Genomic DNA, 26,977 nt, shown 5'->3' with positions numbered 1-26,977 from the left:
TTCCTCAAAATACTAAAAATAGATTTCCTTTATGACTCAGCAATTCCACTTTGGGGTATTTATCCAAAGAAATCCAAAACACTATTTTAAAAGATAATATGCAATCCTGTGTTCATTGGAACATCATTTACAATAGCCAAAATATTGAAGCAACCTAAGTGTCCACTGATAGATGAATGAATGAGTAAAGCTGTGGTATATATAGACAATGGAATGTTAGCCATAAAAAATAAATAAAATCTTTCCATTTGTGACAATATGGATGGAGCTGGAGGGTATTATATTAAGTGAAATAAATGAGACAGAGAAAGACAAATACCAAATAATTTGACGTATATGTGGAATTCAAAGAACAAAATAAATGAACAAAACAGAAACAAACATAGATATGGATAACAAATTAATGTTTGCAGATGGAAAGGGGGTGGAGGGGCTGGGTGGAAAAGGTGAAAGAGATTAAGAGTACAAATTGCCAGTTATAATAAGAGTCATGGGGGTATAAAGTACAGCATTAGGGAATATAGTCAATAATATTGAATTAACTATGTATGGTGTCATATTGGTACTAAGTTTTTGGGGTGATCACTTTGTAATGTATATAAATATCTAATCACTGTATTATACACATGAAACATATAATAATCTATGTCAACTGAAATTTAATAAATACAAAAGTTAGAAAAGACTATATATAAAATAAATTGAGAATAAAGTCTTAAATGCATAAAGACGTAGCTTCCCTCTTTTTAGAAGACAGGGTCATGCTGGTGACCTGGAAGTTATTTCAAGCATGGGCCACTGATAATTGAAAAAATAAGGTGGTTAGAAAGCAGTGAGTCCGATATACTGTTCCCTTTTTACATTTTTTCCTCATAATTTTGATTCCATATGATCAGTGAAGGATGATGTGCTCATTCTACCTGAAAGTAAATTATGAGAGCACTTTATTTTTTAATATAATATCATCCCATTACTTCTGACAAAAGTTATGCCATGAAATCACACTATATATTTTGCACAGTTACAAAGGAAACTGTGGTAGTAGATATGAACATTAATTGCCTAACGAGATATTAAGGTTCACATATTTCTATGCCACACTGAAAAAACAAGACATTCAAGTTAATAAAGATAGGTGTGACTTCCGGCCAAGATGGAGGATTAGACGGACACGCTCGGTCTCCCTCTACAACTAGAGAGGAATACAACTACTTCAAAACAAAAGATAACTAGAAATTCCAGAAAATAAAATTACACGGAAGCCCAACGTACAAAGTTATAAACCAGCGGCGCTCTTCGGGCAGGTAAGAGTGAATTGGGCGGTGCTGTTTGCGGTAGCACCAGGGACAGCGGCAGGGAGAGCAGTCCTGGCTGCAGTTGAACCCCGGCAGCTCCGGATCCCAACGCTGGGAAAAGCAGTCACCACATCGCCTTGAATGGTGAGGCTCAGAGGGCGGGAGGACGGATCCCGGTCTCCTAGCAGAATAACTGCAGGAATCCATCCTGGACCCCCGTTCCCACACAAAGCGCCACAGCGCTGCTGCGAAATAGATTGTGGATTGCCACCGGTCACTGGGTAGCGACAACAAAGGGCCACAGCTCAGCAAAAAAGGTTGTGGATCACCGCTGGTCGCTGGGTTGTGACGAGTACACAGGCACTGTCCCCTATAGAAGGCTCAAGAAAGCAAAACACAAATCTGTCAAAATGAGGCAGACAACTATAGAAATCCCGGTGGCATAGCTCACCAGGCAACAGATGAAGAATCTGACAGATGAACAAATAAGAAACCTGTCAGAGGCTCAGTTCAGGGCCATTGTTATCAGGTGGCTTACAGAATTAACAAAAGATTTGGAAAGAGATGAGAGAGGATTGAAAAACACTCATACTGAAAGGAACAAAACCACATATGAGACAGATGGTGAGGAAATAAAATCCAGAGATCAAATCAACAAACCAGAACATAGAGAAAAAACAGTCAACCAGTGCAGAAAGAGGAAACGGGAAGCAAGGAAAATGAGGAGAGGATCAGAAACCTCTGGGACAGCTACAAAAGACCAAACATAAGAATAATTGGTTTGTCAGAGGGTGAAGAAGATGAACTAGAAATTGAAAAATTAAGTGAAAATATAATAAAGCAGAACTTCCCAAACTTGGGGAAGGAAATAGACTTATAGGTCCAGGAAGCACAGAGAGTTCCAGAAAAACTGGACACAGGGAGAACCACTCCAAGACACATTATAATCAAAATGTCAAAAGTTAAAGATAAAGAGAGAATCTTAAAAGCAGCAGGAGAGAAGAAAAGAATCATGTACAAAGGGGTCCTGATTAGACTATCAGCTGACTTCTCAAGGGAGACCCTGCAGGCAAGAAGGGACTGGCAAGAAATATTCAAAGTAATGAAAATCCAAAACCTACAACCATGAATAGTCTATCCAGTGAAATTGTCATTCAGAATAGAAGGGCAGAGAAAGTGCTTCCAGGACAAAATAAAACTGAAGGAGCTCATTAGATCCAAACCACTATTATATGAGATGTTAAAGGGACTGGTTTAAAAAAAAGAGGATCAAAACTATGAACACTAAAATGAAAACTGTATCACAAGAAACAACAATAGAAGCTAGGGAATTGAAACAAAGGCAAACTAAATAGGCAACGAGAGTGGAAAAAGAACTATAGGTATGGGGAGCATATTGGGGGGAGGTCAGCAGGGATGGGGAAGGGGGAATGGGAGGGAGATGGTACAGGAATTAAGAAGCATAGCAGGAGGGAATGGAGAAGATAGGAAGAGGCTGAGAAGAACTATATGCACAACCAATGGACATGGACTAAGGGGGGGGCAACTAGAGGGAGGGGGGCCACTGGGTGGAGGGGAGCAGAAGGAAGGGAAATTGGGACAACTGTAACAGTATAATCAATAAAACACATTTTTAAAAAGTTAATAAAGATAGGTGTAATATTTTCTTTAGTTACATAAAAAAGATTCTGTCAGAACTGTATGTTCTGCAGTATGGCATTCTGTGTTCTTTGAATAAGTGAAATGAATTAGTTGAACATTTTTGAGTTTACCTATTATGTCTGTTTATGGTGGTCACTGGACTATAAATTAATATGCAAATGACTTAGTTGTCTTCCTAAAACCAGCTGGTGTAGTCTCTACCTGTTGCCTTTCAATAATAAAAAGTGAGCTTCTCTACCATTGTCTCAGAAATTTGGTCAAATAAACAGTTAAGCAATAACTCTTTGGGTTATGATGTATTTATAAGAAACTATTTTAAAAACAAAGTTCAAGATATTTACATTGGAATCCAGATGTAGGTTCAACATCTTAGAAATATTCTCATAAATTCATTTACATTGTAAGATTAAATGACAACTGGACCAGTCTTTGTCATATTTTATAATTCAAAATATTCAATATTTCAAATTTGTATATGAGGTATAATGATTGAAGCCTTACCATTGTCCAAACTATGTTCTGTAAAACACTTTTCCTTGAAGGATGCCTAAAGGTAGACACCTACTAAAGATCTCATGGTCTACATAGCTTGTGAGGTGCCTGATTATACTCCTCTCACAGAGATTAACAGTGCACATTGAAGCCTTTGAGAAGTCACAGAGTAGAGAAGTATTAGATTGAAGATAAATGCCCCCCACATTTATTTGAATAAAGATGTTATGTGGCTTCTTAATAACATCCTTCAGAACAGTGTCCAGGGGGACAGCAGTTTCAGGAATGCTGAATCAGTAATTACAAGGAGTCCATGAAGATATGTGCCATTAAGCACTTGTGGTACTTTAGAAATATCTTTAAAAAATCCTCCAATGAACTCAACAGCACTGAGGTAATCTGCCTCATTAATGTAAATTATTGCTTATTCACATATACATTTCTGAGATTTGGAGCAATGCAAAAATCTATCAAATATCAAAGCTGTACACACTCTATTGCTTATAAATGCCATCTCTTTAGATTGAGACTTAGATTTTTCAGAATCTCTGAATTGGAAAGTATTCTAGAAGTTATCTAGACAAACGTATTTCAATCATGAAATGAAAATCATCTGAAGAGAGTGGTAAAAATTCAGATTCTTAGGCCTTAGGCCTGGAGTTCCTGATTGAGTTTAGAATAGTACTCTGATTTTTGTAGCTTAAAATTTCCTCCAGAAATTATTTTCTGAACAAAACTTGGAAACTACTGCTCTAGGTAGGCAAAACTTTTCAAGGATATTATGTACACTATTTAAATAAATGATGACATTTAAGCCTAAATACTTCCAAAATAGGTTGTGTCATTAGAAACTCTGCCATGTTGGAATTTAAAATATAACTAAAAGCTAGCATTTACTTGTTGCTTATTAAGTGCCAAGCACTATATTAAGTAAGCACTCTTATAAATTACTTCATTTAACTGTCACAATAATGCCGTGAGGTAGAGTCTATTATTTTTTGCTTTTATTGATGAGGAAAAGAAAACATATAAAAGTTATATAATACCTTTAAAAATCAAATTTTCCATTCAAATATTTATTAAAAAGTCAGGACAATTTCTCTCATAGTGAATGGAATCTGAAAAAAAAAGTCAAAGACCCTGTAATAATCACCAACCACATATGAAAATGTGATCTATATTTTTATTTATTTGAAAAATTTCCATCCCTGTGAAGAACTTGACCAGATATATTTTGGTCTGCACACAGAACAATATTGTTTGACCCATGAATTACTCTAAAGATTCTTGAGGTCTGTAAGACCAAAAGATATTCAAAGAATATCAAAATAGTCACTATCACCATTTATTTACTGTTCCCAGAAAATTATTAAGTGGGGGAAACCCCTCTCATCACTACCCATAAGTTATGCTAACAATGTATTTTAGAAAACAAAAAGTGGATACCAGGAAAGTGCTTTCACTATTAACAATTGCAGACTTCATATGTCACTGAGTGACACTTGGTTTCCTGAGATGTTACAGTAAAAAGACGTGTTACAAAAGAATCATTGTTACCTGTCAGATATTATTTCTAGCTTTGCTGGTAAAGAGAAGGAACAGGGTCTAGTCTTAGAAAGCCTATGTATATATGAGGTTACTTTATCTTTTCAAAATAAAAAAAATTAATATATACATATCTATCTAAAAAAATCAATACTATGTATTTAAAAGGAGAATGTAACTATATGATAAAAATGGAAGTACATATCCTAAATATACAAACTGAGTTAGCTGAAAGCTTAAAACCATTAGGCAGTATTCTCTCTTTTTTTTTTTTTTTCCTTTTTAGTGAATCTCCAAGTTGGGTTTTATTTTGGATTCTTTGGATCACAAACATAGTCTTAACAAAATGTTTAAGAAGATTTTAAGCTTGATGGTTTCTAAGCACTCCCTTATTCTGAAGTGCTGTGATACTTGCTACATACATGGCATGGATGTTTGGTTAGTTGGCTCAGCTGTCCAGAAAGTTTTGGATTGAAAATCTCTGCTTCCTGTTTAGCTACATTCTGTTTCACAGACAGACTGCACTCATATTCTGACTGATGTATATAACAGTGCATGGGGTAATGTGCAAGTGTACAAACAACCCTGGGAAAACTCACTTCCCCCATCCCTGGATAAACAAAGCAAAACCAACCCCATTCCCAATAACAAATCTTTGCATATAAAGGATAACCTATCACCATTAATACAGCTACTGCCATACTGCCATTTATTTTAAAAAAAATATATCCTTAGAGGATGAAACACATGGACAATTAGATTACTACTCTATATTTAAATTCACTTTTATCTTTTTTTTTTTTAGCAAGCCTGAAATTCATGGAGAGAAGGAGAAATGAGAGTCAAAGTAGCACTGCTCTGTTCAAGCAGGAGAATCCTCCATCTTTAGTGGAAAAGAGTTTGGTATTTAACAAACATTGAAACACTAAAATTTTCTTTTCTCATTAGATTTTGGGGCAATCATGTAGACATGGTGTCATGCTATCTGTGCCATGTTGGTCTAATTCAGGTGTAAAAACACAATTTTCATGGTAGACGCATGGCTGCTGGTAAGTACTAGGGCATGCCTCCGAAATGCCAGCTGACTTTCCTCTTCAGCTGACCATGTGTGTCCTTTCCAATGTTCCTCGGGCATGGCACAAAGAGCATCATTTCTTGAACTCTGCAGTAGAATAATTTCTGTATCAACTATCAACTTGAAGAAGACTGCCAGCTACAGGTTGTATAAAGTCATGAGCCTCACTGCAGGCCAGATCCGAAAGCTGACACAGAACTCCGCAGCCTCAGCTACATGCAGATATATCCTGAGACACAAACAGCTTTTCAGTGGCATCAAGAAAATCATATGTTCTTAGTTCAGGAAGCAGTCAATATACTGATAAAAACTGAACACCTGATTCCTTACCAAAATTAAAGATTAGAAAGCAATTACACTTTCAAGAGTGAAATCTGCGTTCTTTCACAACACAGGAATATAGCTTGCTTTACTTTATGTCAGTTATACTAAAGAATATTTCCTGAATGAAAGGAATATAACAGTTTTGAAGGGTATCCTCTAGTTATCAAATGCAAATTTAGGAAAAAATAAGAAAAGTTACTTTTGACAAGGGTTCTGCATAACTCGTCGTCGTCGTCGGCAGCCGTCCGTCTCGAGAGACGATGGTGTAGCTTCTTAAGAGTCTATCTGCACCGCCGAGAATGGCTGTGCAGTCCGACTCGGGAGTGACATCGTATCTGTCTCCTCCCGTGTTGAATCGACATCTTGCGATGACGCTGAAGCTACAGAGCCTGGGCAGGGTGATATGGAGGGTCTGCTGTTGCCCATGCAGTAGACCCCCCCTCTCTTCGCAGCTGAAGGGTCCAAGGGAAAGACGGAGTCAATACAGCTTGGCTTCAGGTGCGCCGCAGGAGTTGCCGGTGTTGACTACAACGTCAAACCGCCTTAGGGACTCCGGCTCCGGATTTTCTGTCAGGGTTTACTCCCTTAGCCTTTCCCCTGAAGAGGTATGCCGCAAGGCAGTGGAGGTTTTTTGGAGTCAGAGTTTTCCTTCTCTGATGTACCCTGACTGGAAGATCGAACCAGCGACACTTAGCTCGCAGGCCAACGCTCAATCCACTGAGCTAAACCAGCCAGGGCTCTGCATAACTATCCACAAATAAACCATGGTCAATCAAATTGAAGGGGTGGTAGTGATGTGGGGAATAGTGATGTAAAATAAGACAAAGAGAAGAACTGGAGTATATCTAAGCTAAGGCACACTTTGGAAAAATAAATTGATTAATAGATAGCTATTGGTTTATGTAGGCATTTGTCTAAAAGGTGGGATCTGGGAGGGAACTACTAAAGCGGCCTAGGGAATTATTATGACTGGTAAAGAAAGCAGAAAGCAAGCATGGGGGAAATAATATTTTATCTGCATATCTATGCATAGAACCAAGGACCATTAGCCATATCAAAGTTAAATGTGCATCAAACATGAGGACATATTATGACATACGTGTCTTTAAAGCAACAGTAGACAATTTATTGGAAGAGTTATTAAATAGCAAAAAAAAAATCTTTGAACACATCTAGAAAAAAAGTAGACTTTTAATTTTATAAAGTGATTTATAAAATGATTAACACACCAAATAATATTATATCTACAAACACATACACAAACACAAATGTACGTGTTTCCTTGTACCAGAGTAGGAACCTCAGGCTTTGTCCAAATAACAACCTTAAAACAGATTCAGAAAATACCACCAAATAATCAAAATATGTATTGGTGCATTTCTGATATGGTTGGTCAAATGCAGACTGAAATTAAGCCCACAGCAGTGTGAAAGAGGGGCCATAATTGCTACCAAGACAATTATAAGGCTGAAAAAAATCAAGTGATAATGGCATCTCTACTCTAAAATTGTCCTTTTTTAATAAAAAGGACTAACAAAACCAAACTATTTAGCTCAGACCAAATCTGATTCATTTGATTCCTGGTGAGTTCAGATCTGGTGGCTACTATTTCAAGCCTCATTTCTTTTTGACCTCAAATTATGAAGTTAAAATCAGCCAGTTTCCATTCAGCCTTGTTGCATTGTCTGCCAATTTATAAGGCTTTATGTTTGCATTGAAAATGTTATAGGAGGAAAACCACAAAAAAGACACAAATCTGGGCAGTTTTCCCTATTTTAAACAGATTTCTAGTTATTGCAAAAGTTGCCAACTTGATAGGAGAAAATAACCCAAACACTGAAAATCTCTGTCACAATGTTGTTAATTCCTTATAACATAAAACTGCTGTACTGGGCTGTGGTCCCTCCCGGTCTCCTTCCCTCCCTCTCCAGCACCTCTTTTAGTTCCTTCTGGATGCCAGGATCTCTTGAGCTTTTCACAGTCTAATTGAAAGAGAAAACTAAAGAAATACTAAAAATGTAACATACCCTGAGTCAGGATTTCTTTACAGTGTAGCACTATCGTTACTAGAACTGGCTCCTTAGACAAAGTGGGCCCTTCCTCAGCAGCATGGTGAGAGGGTGTCACGCACGAGGTCCCGGTTGGATTAGGTTCCCCAGACTGCCTGTTGTGGAAGCACCCTGCTGTCAGAGGAGGGACACTACTTCTGCCATCAGAGCCATTCCTGTTTGGCCTTCAAGACTCAACTCAGTGCAGGAGTCACCTCATGCAGAGGCTTTCTCTCACTTGCTCTCCTATTCCATTACCTTTCTGGTTTAGTTAGACTTTCTTTCTTCCGGTAGCACCGGTGCTGACCTCCAGCTGAGCATCTTCCCTCGCAGTGCTGTAGTCCATTGTCTGATGAGAGAGCCATCTCCCCTTTAGACTATGAAAGCCCTCAGGGTAGAGATTTTGCCTTTCATTTCAGTTTCCCAACACCCAGCAAGATACCAGGCACTCAGTGAGTACTCAAAAAATACTTGTTGAATGAATTCATTCATTAGAAAATGGAGCTTCCAGTGGAGAGTCACTGAACTAAAAAGAATTCATCTAGTATTTCCTGAGCATGTACCATGGTCTAAGCACTAGACACAAGGAAACAGCAGAAATAAAGATTCATGTCCTCATACAATTACATTCTAAGAGAGGAGGCAAAGAAATAACACATACATTGTGACAACAATTTAAGAATAAAGAGAATAACCAAAGACTGACTGGGTGAGATATGTTTTAGATTATGAAGGCTTCTGTGAGGAGAGGAAACGTGAGCTGAGACCTGAAGGATGAAATGGAGCTGGTCAAGTGATGAAAAGGAGACAACAGACCAGGCAGAAGAGGCAGTGAGTGTAAACATGAGTAAAAGGTTGAAGTGTCTCAGGCACAGAAAGGAGACTAGTGTGCCTGGAGGAATGCTAATGAGGAAAGATTAGTAAGAGATGAAATTCACAGTGTAGGCTGAGCCACTTATAGAAGACTTTCCAACTAAAGCTAGGAGTTAGGATTTTATTCTATCAGCAATGAGAAACCTTTAGAAGGTTTGCAGCAGGAGAGTGATACAAGCCATTATTTATTTCAAATAGATGATGCAGTTATTGTGGATATGCAATAGAAAGTACTCATACCTCGAAAGCAACGAGACAGGAATCAAAGAAATCAATTAGACAGGGATGAGAGTTAAAACATTTAATAACTTTTATAGCCCCTGACACCTATCAATCAGAAAAGTCACCACCAACTCAGAATGAACATTGACCATGAGGCTATAATATTGGAATATGAGCTGAAGAGTCGGTTAATTTCATAGCATACAGTGAGAGATAATGGTGGCATGAACTAGGAAAGATGAAGAGAAGTGAATTGCCACGAAATGTGTCTGGAAGGTGTATCTGAAAGAACTTGCAGGTAGACTGGATATGAAGGGTACTTAGATGAGGGAGGGAATCTTTGGTAAATCAAACTGAAAGGATTGACCAAGCAAACAGTGGTATAGATGCCTATTTTATTTTTATGAAGAACTGTCAATAGTTGTTTTTTATAACATGATAAATTTAGATCTCCTTATGATATTCAAATGAATATATTAAATAAGTGACAGGGTCTTCCACTTTTGAGCTGAGGGTAGTGGTCAAGCCTGCAGATGCACATTATTAGTATTTGTCCTCTGGAAGCGATTGCCTCTGGAGAAAATAAAGAAAATAAACTCAGAGAAAAGAATCCAAGGAGGACAAGAGGGAAGGCCTTGGAGGCAGGAATTTAGGGAGAGAAAGCTCCCTGGTTAAGCCTCATCTCTCTCCTAACTTTGTCAGAATTTGATCTTTCCAGAGTATCTGATCAACAAAGCTCTACATTCACTTGGGCACCTTCTAAATTAGTTGCCAATTTTATTCCAGATATAAATTAAATACATAAGCTCATCAACATAGTGCATTAGTGACATAATGCATATGGACATAATAGATACAGGGTCACCAGCTTAAAGCATGTACTTGACCATGATGCTTTGGTGATTTCAATTTTTTATTAAATATAAATGAAGACTATGGTCAAAAAGGTTTTTCTGAATATAATATATATCTATAATTTCAAATATCTCAGCTCATTGGTCTACTTTTTATCTTCCCGATTCATACTTTCATGCACAGAGAACTGAGCACACACATGCAAACACATAAATAAACATGCACAGACTGTCTAATTATTAGTAAACAGAAGACTTGGGGTCCTAATCTAGAATTACATTTCAAATACCTATATTCTAATGCACATTCTTTACAACACACATTCAATTATATATGTATATACAATAGCATCATGGGCCATTATCTTACATACTTTGATGTAAAATGGTGCAATTATTTGTAAATGCTCCCTTGCTTAGGAATCTAGTTAGCATGAACAGATCTTTGGTTTCTGAGAATAAGTCTACAGAGGCAGCTGGTTTTTAAAACACACACGAATTTTCTAAATTTATTATTTTTTAATGTTAATGTTTATAATGCATGCGAGGAGATTGATGCCTACCAAATTATTTGAAGAACTCAGTACAATTAGATAAAAAGAACTTCAGGCTTCATGTAAAGGAAAGAATAATTAAACTGTAGCAGCAGCTACGTTCCTGTGGGTCACATTGCACACATCAGAAAGGGGAAATTAGCAAGATGGACACCTTAAGGAGAACAACATTTTTCATTTTGGTGTGAGCATAATTTAAAAATTATGAATCTTGAATTTTAAAAATTGTTAAATGATACAACATTTATTTAATTACAAATAAAATTAAGGGACTCACATTAAATAAATATTTACTAAATAATAAAAGAAGTTATTTGGGAAATTTCTACAGAAGCTTTGTTTGCAGCTGCAACACATGCCCACACCAGCCACGTTTAGTGAGGCTATTGCTCTCACAAAGAAGAGTCCTTACACAAGGCTTTGTTTAACCATGACTTAAACATTCAGTCCTTGAAACTTAATTAATTGATTTCTCTTCTTCTCTTCTTATTTACATATTTAATTACATATTTCTTCTCATATTTACATATTTAATTATTTCCTTGCTTATCATCTCTTATCCTTACTCCTTTAACAGAACCACAGAAAGTCCCAGTGCTCACAGCTCCTGAGAGCTGGGATGTCTTTTCATTGCTGATAGGGCTTTCATATTTTATACACCATTATGGGTAACATTTGGCCTCCCAAATGGCAGCTGCAACACCCCAACAAACCTAGGAGATAACAAAAATCTAACAAATACCCTATCTCAAGATCAATTTATTGGTTTAGTTCTTAGCCATAGTCTTTTCCCTTCTATTATGTAGCTGAGATCCACTGCCGGACTATACTTTATTTTCACATCAAGGCTGAATTTATTTGATCAGCAAATATTTATTATGAACTTACATATACTCAAAGCACTATAACATAGAATTTAGGAGTGTGGATTCCCTAGTTTACACATCAGCTTTATTACCTACCACTTGTTTACCTCTGGACAAGTTACATAACTTCTCTCTTCTTCAGTTGCTAAGAAAAAGACAATCCTGCACTAAAGACAACTTTAGGCTGGCTGGGGAAATGAACATATGATACAGATAATTTCAAAATAATGGGTGCTTTGATAGGGGGTTAAGTCTAGATCTTGGAATATTTATTTTAAATTTAGAAAAATTGCTGATGGAAAATGATTACTATAAAAAACTGAACATTAACTTCTCTGTTTACAACAAAACATTAAATTTTTCAATAAAAATGAAGAAGTTTCTCTAGATGATTTTCTCTGTAATTCCAAGAAAGCTTAGAACAAAATCATTTCAATTCTTTAAGAGTTCCATCTTTCTGATTCAATGTGTTGCTAATTTAATGGTTTCCAATTTCAGCAACACAGGGGTGATGTATTCTTTGTGGAGACAGAGTGTTCCAGTAAATTCCAGAAAAATCAATGTCTAGAAACCAAAGTAGGAATACTGTATACACAATTCTTAATATATAGTATTATTTATTTTCATGTCTTCCTACTGACCACACTGTATTGTGATTACCTGAGAGTCTTGGAAGGAAAATAAGGGAAAGTAAATGCTTGATTGAGTGTAGTTTTGGGTTGCTGAGAAATTTAGAGTTACTCATTTTAATGAGCTGGCCTCAGCAAGTGCCAGTTTTATGATGATAGAGTTACACTCCACTTTATGCATCAGTAGTAGGCTCCAAATTGCATATAAATCAAATTTCCATTTAAAAGTAGTTTGTTTTTAATGGACCTTATGATGAATACTTCATTCTATCATCATTTATGTTTGCAAATTTGAACTTTGTCACTTGGGTTTTTTAAACGGAAGATAAACCTTTTAAATAAAAGAAAATACATCTAGTGATTTTCTAGGATGTAAGAAAATCTGAAGATGAGAAGGAAAGGTGAAGAGAAAGCTTGAGGTAAGGAATAAAATAAGTGGAAGGAATAAAAACTGATATATGGAGCAAACTCTAAAAATACCAGTCATTTTTTAAAAACTGAATTTATTGGGGTTATATTGGTATGCAAAACCAAACATGTCTCAAGTGCGTAACTCAATAAAACATCATCTGCACACTGTATTGTGTGCCCAATGCCCCAAGCAAAGTCTCTTTCTAGCTCAGATTTTCTCCCTTTTATATGTCTCTACTTAGCCCCTACTCCTTCTAGCTATTGCCACCACTTATCTGTCTGTGTTATGAGTATACGCTTTTTGGCTAATCCTTTCACCTTCTTTCATCCAGTGCCCTAATCCCCCAACCCCTCTGACAACTGTCAGTCTGTTCCATATAGCCATACCTCTGTTTTTATTTCATTGATCAGTTTATTTCATTCATTAGATTCCATGTATAAGTGAGACCATATGACTGGCTTATTTCATTTAGCATAATAATCTGTAGGTCCATCCATGCTGTCACAAAAGGTTAGATTTCCTTCTTTTTCACAACTGTGTAGTATTCCATTGTATAAATATACCATAGCTTTTTTATCCACTCATCTAGTGATAGGCACTTGGGCTGTTTCCAGATCTTGGTTATTGTCAACAACACTGCAATGAACATAGGGGTGCATATATTTTCAAATCAGTTTTTGAGGTTTCTTCAGAAATATCCCCAGAAGTGGAATTGCTGGGTCAAAAGGCCATTGTAATTAAAACAGCTTGGTACTGGCATAACAACAGGCATATAGATCCATGGGACAGAATAGAGAGCCCAGAAACAGACCCACACTTTTTTAGTTAATTAATATTTGACAAAGGAGGCAAGAGCATACAATGGAGCAAAGATAGTCTCTTCAATAAATGGTGTTTGGAAAATTGAACAGGTATAAGCAAAAAGAAATGAAACTAGTCAACCAACTTAAACCATACACAAGATTAAACTCAAAATAGAGAAAAGACTTAAATGTAAGTCACAAAACCATAAAAATCCTAGAAGAAAACATAGGCAGTAAAATCTCAGACAACTCTTGTAGCAACATTTTTTTCTGGGTAAGGGAAACAAAGGAAAAAATAAACTAATGGGACCATATCAAACTAGAAAGCTTCCACACAGCAAAAGAAACCATCAACAAAATAAAAAGTGAATCCACTGTATGGAAAAATATATTTGCCAATGATATATTTGATAAGGGGTTCAATTCCAAAATAAAGAAAGAACATCTACTACTCAACACCAGGAAGACAAACAACCCAATGAAAAATGGGCAAAAAACCTGAATAGACACTTCTCTAAAGAGGACATACAGATAGTCAATAGACAGATGAAAAAATACTCAATGTCACTACTCATTAAATAGATGCAAATTAAATCCACAATGAGATATTATCTCACACTTCCCAGAATGGCTATCATCAATAAATCAACCAGCAGCAAGGTTGGTGGGAATGCAGACTGGTGCAGCCACTGTGGAAAACAGTATAGTGTTTCCTCAAAAACAAATAAACAAACAACACATATACCAGTCTTTTTAATGACTTATCTTTTTCCTTTTTATTTTCCTATGCTATTTCTATTAGAAATAATATATTATTTATATTAGTCCTTTTAATTTCATATTTTAGTTTTTATAAAAGAACAAAAATATTTTTTGAAGATAACATGTCCAGAAGTCAACAATAACCTGATTAGAAACAATTGCCTTTTTATGGTCCATGCAAATGTGTATCAATGAATCAACAAGCAGATATGTCAGAAGTATTGTTTATAAAACAGTGAGTTTAAATAATAAAATTACATGGAATAGATTGTAGGGGTGGATTATTACCATTGTGAAAACTCCCCACCATACTATATACATATATTTATTGTAGACTCTATGGGGATAATTGCCATTTTAGAGAGAGATATTTGCTAATAGTCACGTAGATTTTGCTTAAGTATGAATACCATGTAGTACTATTTTAAATTAATTGAAATATCAGCATATACCTAAAAAGTTTCTTTGTAAAAAAATTCTTTCTAATCTAACTATCACGTAAGAATAATCAATTCAAATATTTACCAGGACTGATGACTTAAGTATGAGAGTTAGGTACCGTTGGTGATAGATTATAACATCAATTTTAAAAACATGGCAAAGTTAGTGAGATAAAGGCTTTGTGAGTTTTTCTTTAATTGATCTAAAAGGCAGCTGCACAATTTCTCTCATTTGAGCAGGACTTGTTTAGTCTACTGAGGTTAAGTAAGGGCCTATCATTTTAAACATTGTGAATTTTTCCAAATCCTTCATGATTTGGGTTAAGCCCATTTGTACCATCTGCTAGTGTGTAAATTACTACATAAAATACCAGTAATAATAATAATTTGTATTGCATTTCTTGCTTTAAAAGTTTTTGTTCTGAAATACTTAACTGAATGGGACATGGACCAAACCCAAACTTACAACAATGTTGCTGGAGTGAAGGATCTTTATTTCACAGAAATTATGATACCTTCTGTGGAGACACAGTATTCTCATTTTATTAATAAAAATAAACAATATCTAAGAAAAAGTCCATCTCTTTTCCAGTTTAATTAAAGGGATGTTTGATTTTAATGCTCCATTGAATTTACTTTGTCCCTAACCAAACATGCAATCATAATTAAATTAACGGTAGGCAATGTTTCGGATTCCAAATACTTTTCTTCCCATGCTTCAGGGAATGATGTAGTACATACAGGCATTCTTATTTGTGTGCAAATATATACAGTGAAATAATCTTTTCTTTCACTGAAAAATGATATATGATTAAAAAATACCATACCAAAAATTAGAATTCATTAACAGTGAGAATATATTGAGTATACAATATAAATTAAGTTATATAATTTTTTTTCATATTGAGTCTGAATGTGAAACAAAAGACACCTTAAAGCTAATCTGAGAGCAGTGATTACAAGAGAAGATATTTTATTAATTAATTTTATACGTGATCCATTTTATATCATGCAATTAAGAGTTTTTTTTAGGGGCATTTAAGGGGTTCTTTGTCTAGTGGTTCCTGCAAATGGCTGATCAGAACATATGAGAGAGTGCACGTAAAGTTCAGATGCCAGAGCCTACCCTAGAATCTCCGGAAGAAAATTGCATGGAGGTATGGCTGGGGACTGGCTGGCAGATTGCTGGGGATAGAATCTGAATATTTGAAGACTCCTTTTTAGCTTTTTATGATGATGTTCCCAGACTCGACAAGTTTCCTCTAATTTATTTCACAGGCAATCTGCTCCTCAGGGACACTTACTTTGCAACACATGGAACTCTATGTATTAATCAACATTATCTTCAAATAGATAACATTGATTTAGTATCCACTTAATATAGAATGATTCATTCATTCTAAGGAGTTAAGAATTAGAGTGTGCTGAAAGAAAAGCAAAGGGTGTTCCACAAACATTTTCTTAAGTTAAGGAAAAGTAATGTGTGTGTGTGTTGTGTGTGTGTGTGTGTGTGTGTGTGTGTGTGTGTGTTTACTCTTTATCCTTGGCCCCTGAAACACTGCCTAGTGACTTGAAGAGGGTCAATAAATAATTTCAAATGTTAAATGAAAATCTGTCGAGAAGACACAGAATGTTATCTCAGAAAAGAGGGGTAAGGAATACATTCACATATAACCAACCATTTTAGGCTGCTCCGGTGCAATGACATAGCAATGGCTCATATAAGCCCTACTATGCTTTACTTTGAATTGCATTAATTTGAGACCTTATGTCTGTGTTAACCAGATTGTAAATTCCTTAAGGGTAGGGATGTCATGTCTGGAATTTAAATTTTAACTAAGCTTAAAGAAATATAGTGTTTTGCCCAAATTCTCAGCAAGCTGAGGTAGGAGACCCATGTTTGTCCACTCTTCTTTTATACATTTGACTCGAATGATCTTACACTTTTTCACATCATCCCTCCAGCACCTAGAACAATTCTTCACACATAGTGGAAACATGTTAAATATTTCTTGATTTATTCCTTCCTATATAATCATTTGGTTCAGAGAAATATATAACTTCTTTAGTTCTGGAGTGAATTATTTGACTGAAACAGCCAAAATCAATGTGTGTATACACAATGTCTGAAGACATTTAAGATGACTGAATCCTTTTCCCTGCTATGGCTGCCACTGTGAGCTCTTCACATGCCTCTTGACTAGTTCTTATGCACAAGAGAGGGCTGGAGAGAGAAGCAAAGCTCCTGATACTTTATTTATTGACTACATTCCTAGGAGGACACTAAGCATAACAGAAAACACTCAACAATTGGGTTTGAATATAATTACCAAGAAATGCTGGCATTAATCTAACACTAAACATTTTATGCAGAGTTATTTGTGTCAGAATATTGTAAAAATATGCCATTGGTTAGAAATTTGGCTATTAGTGACAAGTTATGTTATTAGAACTTATTTCATTAAATAATTTTTATCAGCTTAAATATAGAATATTAACTTTAGCTGGTCATAACTAGAAATACTCATATTGAAAAGAAAATTTTCTAATCTTACCCCTTATTTGCCATGGTTGAGTAGATATTTTGGAATAAGCTTATTAGCTTATGACAGACTTTTAAATATAATAGAGAAAACTGTGAAAAAAAATTTAAAATGAACTTGTCTTATATCTGGCCATTATATATATGTATAGTATTCACACACATACACACATACATAGTAATTTGAGAGAACGATTGATTTCTTTTGCTAATGAAACATCTCTATTAACTTTGTAAGTAGTGTTTTGATATTTGGAGGTGAATTTTCAGCTTTCAAAACCTTGCCAAATGTTGAAAAGAGAGTAAAATTCACTGTGGCAAGGAATTGATGTTCATATTAAAGGTGGAAAAATGGCAAGTACTAAGATCTAAAGTACTTTAGTTTCACTTTGTTTTTTAAGTTTCTGACATCTATTTTTAGTAATGCTAGTTTTTAGGTTAAACCATACAATAAGATTGTAGCATCCTATAGGACATTTTCCTTTTGATTATTACATATACAAGTTAATAATATAAAGTTATAGATTTTATAGGAGGAAATGCAAACACTTTAAAATCATCATCTGAAATCCTTTGACTACATATTGTATAATGGTGATGAAATTCAATTAATGGAACACCCCATAGATAATAACTAATTGGATTTCAGGAAGAAAAGATTAGGAGAAGAAAGACTAGCAAGTCTAATAATAATATATGAAATTAAAAGTTATTAATTTGCATGAAATAATTCTTCTTTGGTAAAGCAAATTATCTAAATGATAAAAGTTTGCTCTTTTAGTGAACCATTTACAATGCCCCCATTTAACTTTCTAAGGTTTTCAAAGATGAGTCAGTAGGTTAATTATACACTTGCCCTTGCAGATAACTTCCTTGAAAAAAAGACCAAAAATCAATCGTTATTGTCTTTGTTTATATGATGAGTTTAATATAAATGTAAAAAGAGAATGGAACTGTGGAATAATTTTGGGAGTCAAATAACACATCAGTGTTGGAGTTGTATATTTTCAATTTATAAAATGCCCATCTGGTATTGCTTTTAAGGTTTGTCACTTGATAGGGGATTTATTCTTTCTCTGGCTCACCTGAGGACAAACTAGATCTCCAATGGCAGTCCAGGGAGAGAAAGGTGATATTTCTTTCTTGTTCATTGTTTGATCCTTAAGTATGAAACATCATCTTTTAAAAGAAACAATCTCAAAAGCCCAATTACATGATTTCACTTTTTCAAATGCAATTTATTGTTAATGGAATCATAGAAAAATATTTCCACAGTTTATGAAATGCAGAGTCAGGCAAGTAAGGCAAATTGCTATTGAAGAGTAAGTATTGATTCTCTTGTTACAATAAGTGCATTTCAGTTTTGTATGTGGAATTGTATTTCTATTGTAGCAATAATTTATATGTAAGCCCCGAGTTTTCCATGTCACCTTCTTTGGCCTCTGTTGTTTTAAACCAGATGTGACATCTGTGCCCAAACTTCCCATTCTTTTTTTTTTTTTTTTTTTTTTTTGCCTAAATGAGACAGGAGTTTATTCCTTATGCCTATGTCATTCTGAACATGAGTCCAGATCTGATGTGATAACCTCAATGTTGAGAACTCAGATTTCTTCTTTTTTTTTAATGTGTTTTATTGATTACAGTGTTACATTTGTTCCAATTTCCCTTCCCTCTGCTCCCCTCCACCGGGTGGTCCCCCTCCCTTCCCTTGTCCCCCCCTTTTAGTCCATGTCCATTGGTTGTGCATATAGTCTTCTCAACCTCTCTCTGTCTATTCCATTCCCTCCTACGATGTTTCTTAATTCCTAGACCATCTCCCTCCCTCTCCCCCTTCCCCTTCCCTGCTGACCTCCTCCCCCAATATGCTCCCCATACCTATAGTTCTTTTTCCACTCTCAATGCCTATTTAGTTTGCCTTTGCTTCAATTCCCTAGCTTCTGTTGTTGTTTCTTGTGATGCAGTTTTCATTTTAGTGTTCATAGCTTTGATTCTCCTTTTTCTAGACCAGTCCCTTTAACATCTCATATAACAGTGGTTTGAATCTAATGAACTCTTTCAGTTTTATTTTGTCCTGGAAACACTTTCTCTGCCCTTCTATTCTGAATGACAGCTTCACTGGATAAAGTATTTGTGGTTGTAGGTTTTGGATTTTCATTACTTTGAATATTTCTTGCCAGTCCCTTCTTGCCTGCAGGGTCTCCCTTGAGAAGTCAGCTGATAGTCTAATTGGGACCCTTTTGTACATGATTCTTTTCTTCTCTCTTGCTGCTTTTAAGATTCTCTCTTTATCTTTAACTCTTGACATTTTGATTATAATGTGTTTTGGAGTGGTTCTCCCTGGGTCCAGTTGTTTTGGAACTCTCTGTGCTTCCTGGACCTGTAAGTTTATTTCCTTTCCCAAGTTTGGGAAGTTCTGCTTTATTATATTTTCACTTAATTTTTCAATTTCTAGTTCTTCTTCTTCGCCCTCTGGCAAACCAATTATTCTTATGTTTGGTCTTTTATAGCTGTCCCAGAGGTTTCTGATCCTCTCACCATTTTCCTTGCTTCCCGTTTCCTCTCTCTGCACTGGTTGACTGTTCCTTCTCTATGTTCTGGTTTGTGGATTTGAACTCTGGAGTTTATTTCCTCACCATCTGTCTCGTATGTGGTTTTGTTCCTTTCATTATGAGTGTTTTTCGATTCTTTCTCATCTTTTTCCAGATCTTTTGTTAATTCTGTAAGCCACCTGATAGCAATGGCCCTGAACTGAGCCTCTGACAGGTTTCTTATTTGTTCATCTGTCAGGTTCTCCATCTGTTGCCTGGTGAGCTGCGCCACCGGGATTTCTATGGTTGTCTGCCTCATTTTGACAGATGCGTTTTGTTTTCTTGGGCAGCTGTAGGGGGCGGTGCCTGTGTACTCGTCACAACCCAGCGACGGCGCCGATCCGCAACCTTTTTCGCTGCGCTGTGGTGCTTTGTGTGGGGGCGGGGATCCAAGATGGATTCCTGCAGTTATTCCACTAGGAGACCAGGATCCGTCCTCCCGCCCCCCTGGGCCTCACCGTTCGGCGATGTGGTGGTTGCTCTTCCCAGCGTTGGGGTTGGGAGCTGCCGGGATTAGACTGCAGCCAGGACTGCTCTCCCTGCCGCTGTCCCTGGTGCTACCGCAAACAGCACCGCCCAATTTGCTCTTACCTGCCCAAAGGGCGCCGCTGGTTTATAACTTCATATGTTGGGCTTCGGTGTAGTTTTATTTTCTGGAATTTCTAGTTATCTTTTGTTTTGAAGTAGTTGTATTCCTCTCTAGTTGTAGAGGGAGACCAAGCGTGTCCATCTAAGCCTCCATCTTGGCCGGAAGTTCCCAAACTTCCCATTCTCTTGCTTTTGAAAACCTTAATGACTATTTGTTGCCTGAACATGTGAATATAGGAGACTGAGCAAATGGATATGTAATTCCCTGTTAGTCTTAATATCTCTGAGGGTATGAAGTTATTTTTTAACTCTTTATAGAATAACCATGAATGCATGTTAAAATTTGCCTTTTTCTCATCACATGTTATGATCAAGGACTGGACTTATTTTACAACTAGCTTAGTTGATTTATTATCACAAAATTTCAACAAAAATGTTAAGCAAGGAGGAATTAATCTTTCCTTTTCTGTGCTCTCACAGTACACTAGGCTTCTGTTGAAAGTGTTTCTTTGTCATTTGTGCATTCTAGCTGGATTCCCAGTGCATTCATCTATCTCACAAGACTGAAAAATTTATGATGAGAAGTGTATTAGGGAGTTCTTTATCTCTGTTATATCTGGCTCCAACTCAGGTTTAAAGAATACCATCTTCCATTTCTTGAGTATTGCTCCTGTATATAATATATTGACTCTCTTCCAAAAGAATTCACAAACTAGATCTTATTATCTTATTTTGCAGTGGAGAAAACAGGCTTGGAGATATTTGCTTACTTGCCAGAAATTACACAGCTGGCAAGGGGTGGAATTGGGCTATTACTTAGATCTGTCTGGTGCTAAAGATCAAGCCCCATCTCCTATGATGGGCTTTGAATTCTCACACAGATGAATAACACCTGTTGAATCAAATGCAAAATTTTTTTTCTGGAAACACTGCACACCTAAAAACTTTCTCAAATGTGACTATTTGATCTGAGACTTAAAAAAGGAAATAAGCAAGAGTAATTAAATTACCCACATTAAGCCTCAGCTTTATCTCCTAAATGGGGATCTCACAATGAGATGTGGTGCGAGTTAATTAAGTGCAGTTATGTGATGTGAAATCACTTATGTACCTGGCACAGAGAAGCTCCCAATGACTGCTAGATTCAACCATCATCATCATCATCATCATCATCATCATCATCATCATCATCATCATTCTTTAGTACTATTTATACATAAAGCTTAAACATATGAAGCAGAAGCAGTTCTTATTTTTAAAATGACTCTACCAGATATTCATAAAAACAGAAAATATTTCTCTGTAGTTGTTTTAAAAGTGACTTGTGGCAGTTTTCCATATCTTTTACTTTAATAAATGATGTCTCTTTTAAAACATTGTAGTGTATCCCTTGTGCTAAGAGATGACATCTTCATTTGTGTGGGAAAGAAAGGCTAAGATCCAAAGCTTTAAAGGTATATTCCTTAGCCTGCTTTTTATCAGTTTTACGTCATGAGTAACAATTGAGTTTATGCTACATATTTTAATATAGGTCTAGAATTTTAACATGGAACTATAAAAACAGATCTAAATTTTAATAAGCATTGATAAATGTGTTGAAAAATGAACAAATTAGGCTCTTTTGTGTTTAGTGCCACCAGTCTAGGTTGAAGTTACTTATAGTTCTCATATACTCAATATCATATTTGGTTTTTATAACTTGAGTAGGCATTAAGCAGTAGCATAATACACTGATACTTAGCTTTATTAAATTATCTTTACTAAGTTACTTGTTCAACCTATAGCCAGTAAATATGAGAACCAGGACAGGCACCCACGGATCTCAAATTCAAATTTGGTGCTCCTCTATTTTACGAGATTATACTGGCAGATTATGGGTTTTTGATGAATTACCCTACACTTTGCTAATTCATATAAATTCCTAAAAAAAGGATATAAAAGAATGTAAAAGAACAAAAATGAAAAATTTGTAGCATCCCAATACTCTCATTATCTTATGATTTTTTATTTCTTAAAGAAATGGTGGGATATCTGGTATAATTGTATGCATATCTCCTGTTGTCCTTGATGAAGAGGGTAGAATTAAAAAATTAAAGATTGATTACAGTCATGAAACCAAAATCAAGAAGCAGTTTGTATTACTGAAGAACATGTCTAGACTATTAGAAGGTAAAAATACAAAAAAATCTTGAATAGGATTTGAGTCACTGTGCAATAATATATTTGAAAAAAAGCCTCTTTTTCTGTTTTCCAAAATGTAACTAAATGAAGTGTTTTATCTTGGTAGACAAGACCTCACCCTATTTTCTCCTGTACTGCTAAATGCCCAGTATATGTGTACATAGCACACCTTAACACCCACACTGAGAACCTGTAGAGCATGTCACCCAGTTGTTATCTAATTTTGCTGTTGTTTGCAATATGGAACTTTTGAATCTAGAAAACCCTCAGACATTTTTCAAAGGTTGAGCCTGTCATTCTTTAGTACTTCTCTGATTCTGTTACTAAGAAGATATGCTCAAAAAATAAAGTTCTGAAAATCATTGTGACAGAGACAGTGCTGCATGTTCAGCCCTCATTCCTTGGCTTCCTGGGCATGTAGCTAGACTATACTCTTCAACTTTCTTTGTAGTCAGATGGGGTCAGATGCCTGCGTGTCAATGAAATGTAACCAAAATTATATATAATTTAGACCTGGTGCTTAAATTTTCTGTACTGGGTTCATCCTTGCCCTCTCCTTCTCTCTTTCTCCCTTTCCACGTTATCTCTCTTTCTCTTCTCCTCCATTCAGGTAAAGTTTATGAAACTCCCAGCGAGGGCAGAACCTAGGCTCTTGAATGACTTTATGGAATGGAGCACCTTTGAAACTTGCCCGGGGTTATAACATGTGTAAGTAAAAACTATTTGTTGTATTGATCCAGTAAATTTTAGTTATTTGTTACAGCAGTTGGTCTGCTCTGATTTACTTTAGAATTAACTAAGCTCTTTTATAAATAACCTCACCAGCATTGGAAATAATGAGCCACAGAGTCAGTTTATTATTTTACTAATGTATTGAAATATAATTCCACATTTAGCATAAAATTTAATATATTCTATGATATCCCTTAGTCACCTATGCTTGGTGGTTATATAATTTTGAGACTAAATCTCCTACTTTGACCAATATGGAGCAGTGCACACAGTCAAGAATGAAGAAGCACTTGTTGATACATGTGTGTGTTATACATAAAACATAAATATATATAAATTTAGTTTAGTGGATGAAGATTTGAGGAAAACATAATTAGGTAGCCTGGAATACCTGCTTGGTTGTTGAAGGTAGGCCATGGGTGTCATGAAAGTTTATCATTCATAACTGTTCTTCTCATATATTACTCCTAGGGAGCAATAATTTCTCGGTGATGTCTGCAAAACATGTGGTTTGGTTGCTACACATACACATCTTTCCTTACAGTGATCATCTCAGGGAGAGCTCTATTAGGAAATGAAAATGGGGTGCTGATGAGACTCAGTGAGTCAGTGCTTCAGCTTTTTCTTTGTGTTTGTGGGGGCCACCTGCAGATCCACAAAACCCCTGTGGGCTTTGGACAGGTGCTATTTGAATGCAGGCCCATTACAATTAAAGCTCCATAGAGGCAAAGCTCAAGAAGCCCTAGAAGAGGAGCACAGCAGATGTTTGATGCCATTTGCAGAGAGAGAGAACTCTGACACCCCTGTCCTTAGGAACTCTGCCTCAGGACTAATGGAATGACCGGCAGAAGGGACAAGACAGGTGGGTCAATAGGCAATGAATTACAGTTTTTCTAGTCAAGGCATTATAATGGTTTTGAGAGATTTATTTTTAAAAACAGATTTCCTTTGTAACTCCTTGAACTTGGTACTCTTCCTGAAGCTATGATGGGTATGTGGGTGTCATCAGCACCTGCTATGAAATCAGTGCTTAGAAATTTTGCCTAAGTTAGCAGGGAGTTTTCTGCACCTGGTAGTCTCTACACTGATCATGGTCCTTTGACATTTTCTAGTAATGTTCACTGCATCTTTTAAGCATAAACTCCTATACACTACTTGATATACAAAGAAACTGCAACATTTCTCTGAAGTTTCACAGTAGCAGGGAAAACAAGAGAATTTAGAATTTCTGGCTTCTGTTATTGAATTCTATTTCTTTGGTGGTTTATGTTTTCAAAGTGTTTTTGCATACTATACTTGTCTGAGGTGTATTCCATTTGCTTCCTAAATTTTACTGCTGCCCTCTGAATCCTGCTCTAGTCCTGGGAGACTCACTGAGCAGGGCCACACTGTGGGGCTTATTGGCCTTGCCTTCTTGTTAAGTTCAACTACTGGCCAGAGCCAAGAACGCAGGAGGATTGCCAGGACTGATGGCATCGCACCAAGGAAATTCTGAGCACCTTGGAATTTGCTCTCCACACAGCTCTTTTTGTCCCTGGGCTCCAGTAGCCCCTTCCTCTCTTCACACCTTCCGGTGGACACAGTTCACTAGCCCCTTGGTCCCTAGTCCTCTCACCTTTACAACTAGCCTTTTTCTCAAATTCCCACAAAATCCTCACTGGATCATGCTATTTGACCCTGTGATGCTGTTACCAGATCAACCATCTCATTTGATCTTTATGCCAATTTTATAAAATATTTGCCCCATTTTATAATAGAAGGACTTGATACATAGAAGAAGAAATGATTTGCTCAGGGTCACAAAGCTAGTCAGTGGCTGGCATTCAGCAATTTTGTCTTATATTACAATGTTTCTTCTACAACCCTGTACTGCCTCCATTTACTGTAATTATTTAATCATGTTAACTGCATCAAACTGAATAAACGTTGAACTAGTTATCACCCTCTATTATGTTTTCCAGGTGAAGATCAGGCATTTAAAAAGAGCCCTTTTAAATGAAAATCACTGAAGTAAATCTTTTATGGTAATGTGTATGTTAATCACAGTAATTTTTAAAATAGTGAATGATTTATAATGGCATAATTAACAATCACAGGAGATCATCAGAACAAGGTTCCCTTCAACTACTTTTAATATTGAAAGTTTAGTACACCCAGCCTTTCCAAACATTGTATTGATGAAAAAATAATTTGCTCAATATTTGGTAGTGAAGTTTGAACAACTGATTCACTTTTAGAGAGGGAAGAATTTGATAGTGTCAGTCCTTGTGATAAAAATAACTAGGGTTTGAAAAGTAATAGGTTTCTTTATTTAAAAAAAAACTTGACTAGTTGTACCAAGTGATATGAAGTCAACTAAAATGAATTTATTTCATGTAATATCAGATTTTGTGAAGTTTTCTCATACATCAAGAGGTGTTAAGAATGTTTTGGGTTTTTTTTTTCCTTCTGGGAGCAGATGTTCTGCGTAGGGAGCTAGATGGCACATTTTCTCTAAGGTCAACTCTTTCATTATGACAGTGGTACCTCGGCAGAGCAGCCAAGTGTCTAATAAAGAAATACAGGGAGCATTTCCTTTCCTTTATCACAGATCCTTCTAACTGTCCGCATTAAAATACATGTTAAATGAAGTAAAGTATTACAAAAGGGAACATCCCACTCTGACAGCTTTTTATTTGCTATTTCTGCTCTATCACAACACTGGGTTGATATGAGAGCTTCTGTGATTTACAAAGCCGTGCGTTCTACCTTGTAATGGCTGCAGTGGTGTTGAGTTGCCTTGATGTGATTTACTGCAATTTGTCACTGTTTGAAACTGTTCCAAAATAGTCTGCTGACATGTACTAAAGAGCTTTCAATGAAATCTGAAATGGTTCATTTGTTATGTCAACTGGAAACATTAAGTGATATCTGAAAATCACTTTAAGATTTATTGAAGTGATTTGAAATATCCTTTAATGGCAATTTGGTATATCAAAAAAGCAATATTGTCATGAAAAGCAGAAGAAAATCTTTTCATCACATCTTAGAAGTATTCATCTCATGTTACGATTCTATCACTTCACCACTTGAGAAATTTATATTTTAAAGATATTCTGAAAATTTCACAAGCAATGTTTTAAAAATATTTGGAGGCAGAAGAGGATTATTGTGATTTTGATGATTTAATATTATTGAAAGTCATAGGCCTGATAATTTAAATTCAAGATATGTCCCCAACTAACTTTATATATGTAGCTCATATTCTGTTTCTCCTTAAGAATCTAAGCATGTGTTGCTATGCATCGTATCTATGTGGGCCACTGTGAATCACTTTCCAACTTAGTGAATGCATAACTTAAGTAAGCCAGATAATTTATGTGTCCTATCAAATATGGGTAAAGGTTTCTTAAAGTTCTCTTTGAAACCACTCTCTCTAGAAAGATGAGTAAACGATAGTAGGTGACAGGCTGTGTACAGAGAACTTCCTATGCTTATTAGTTATGATGGT

This window comes from Furipterus horrens, unplaced genomic scaffold, assembly GCF_987537825.1.
Source record: "Furipterus horrens unplaced genomic scaffold, mFurHor1.1.pri manual_scaffold_4, whole genome shotgun sequence".
NCBI lineage: Eukaryota > Metazoa > Chordata > Mammalia > Chiroptera > Furipteridae > Furipterus > Furipterus horrens.
The sequence above is the reverse complement of the archived record's forward strand: the minus strand, read 5'-3'. Positions refer to the sequence as shown.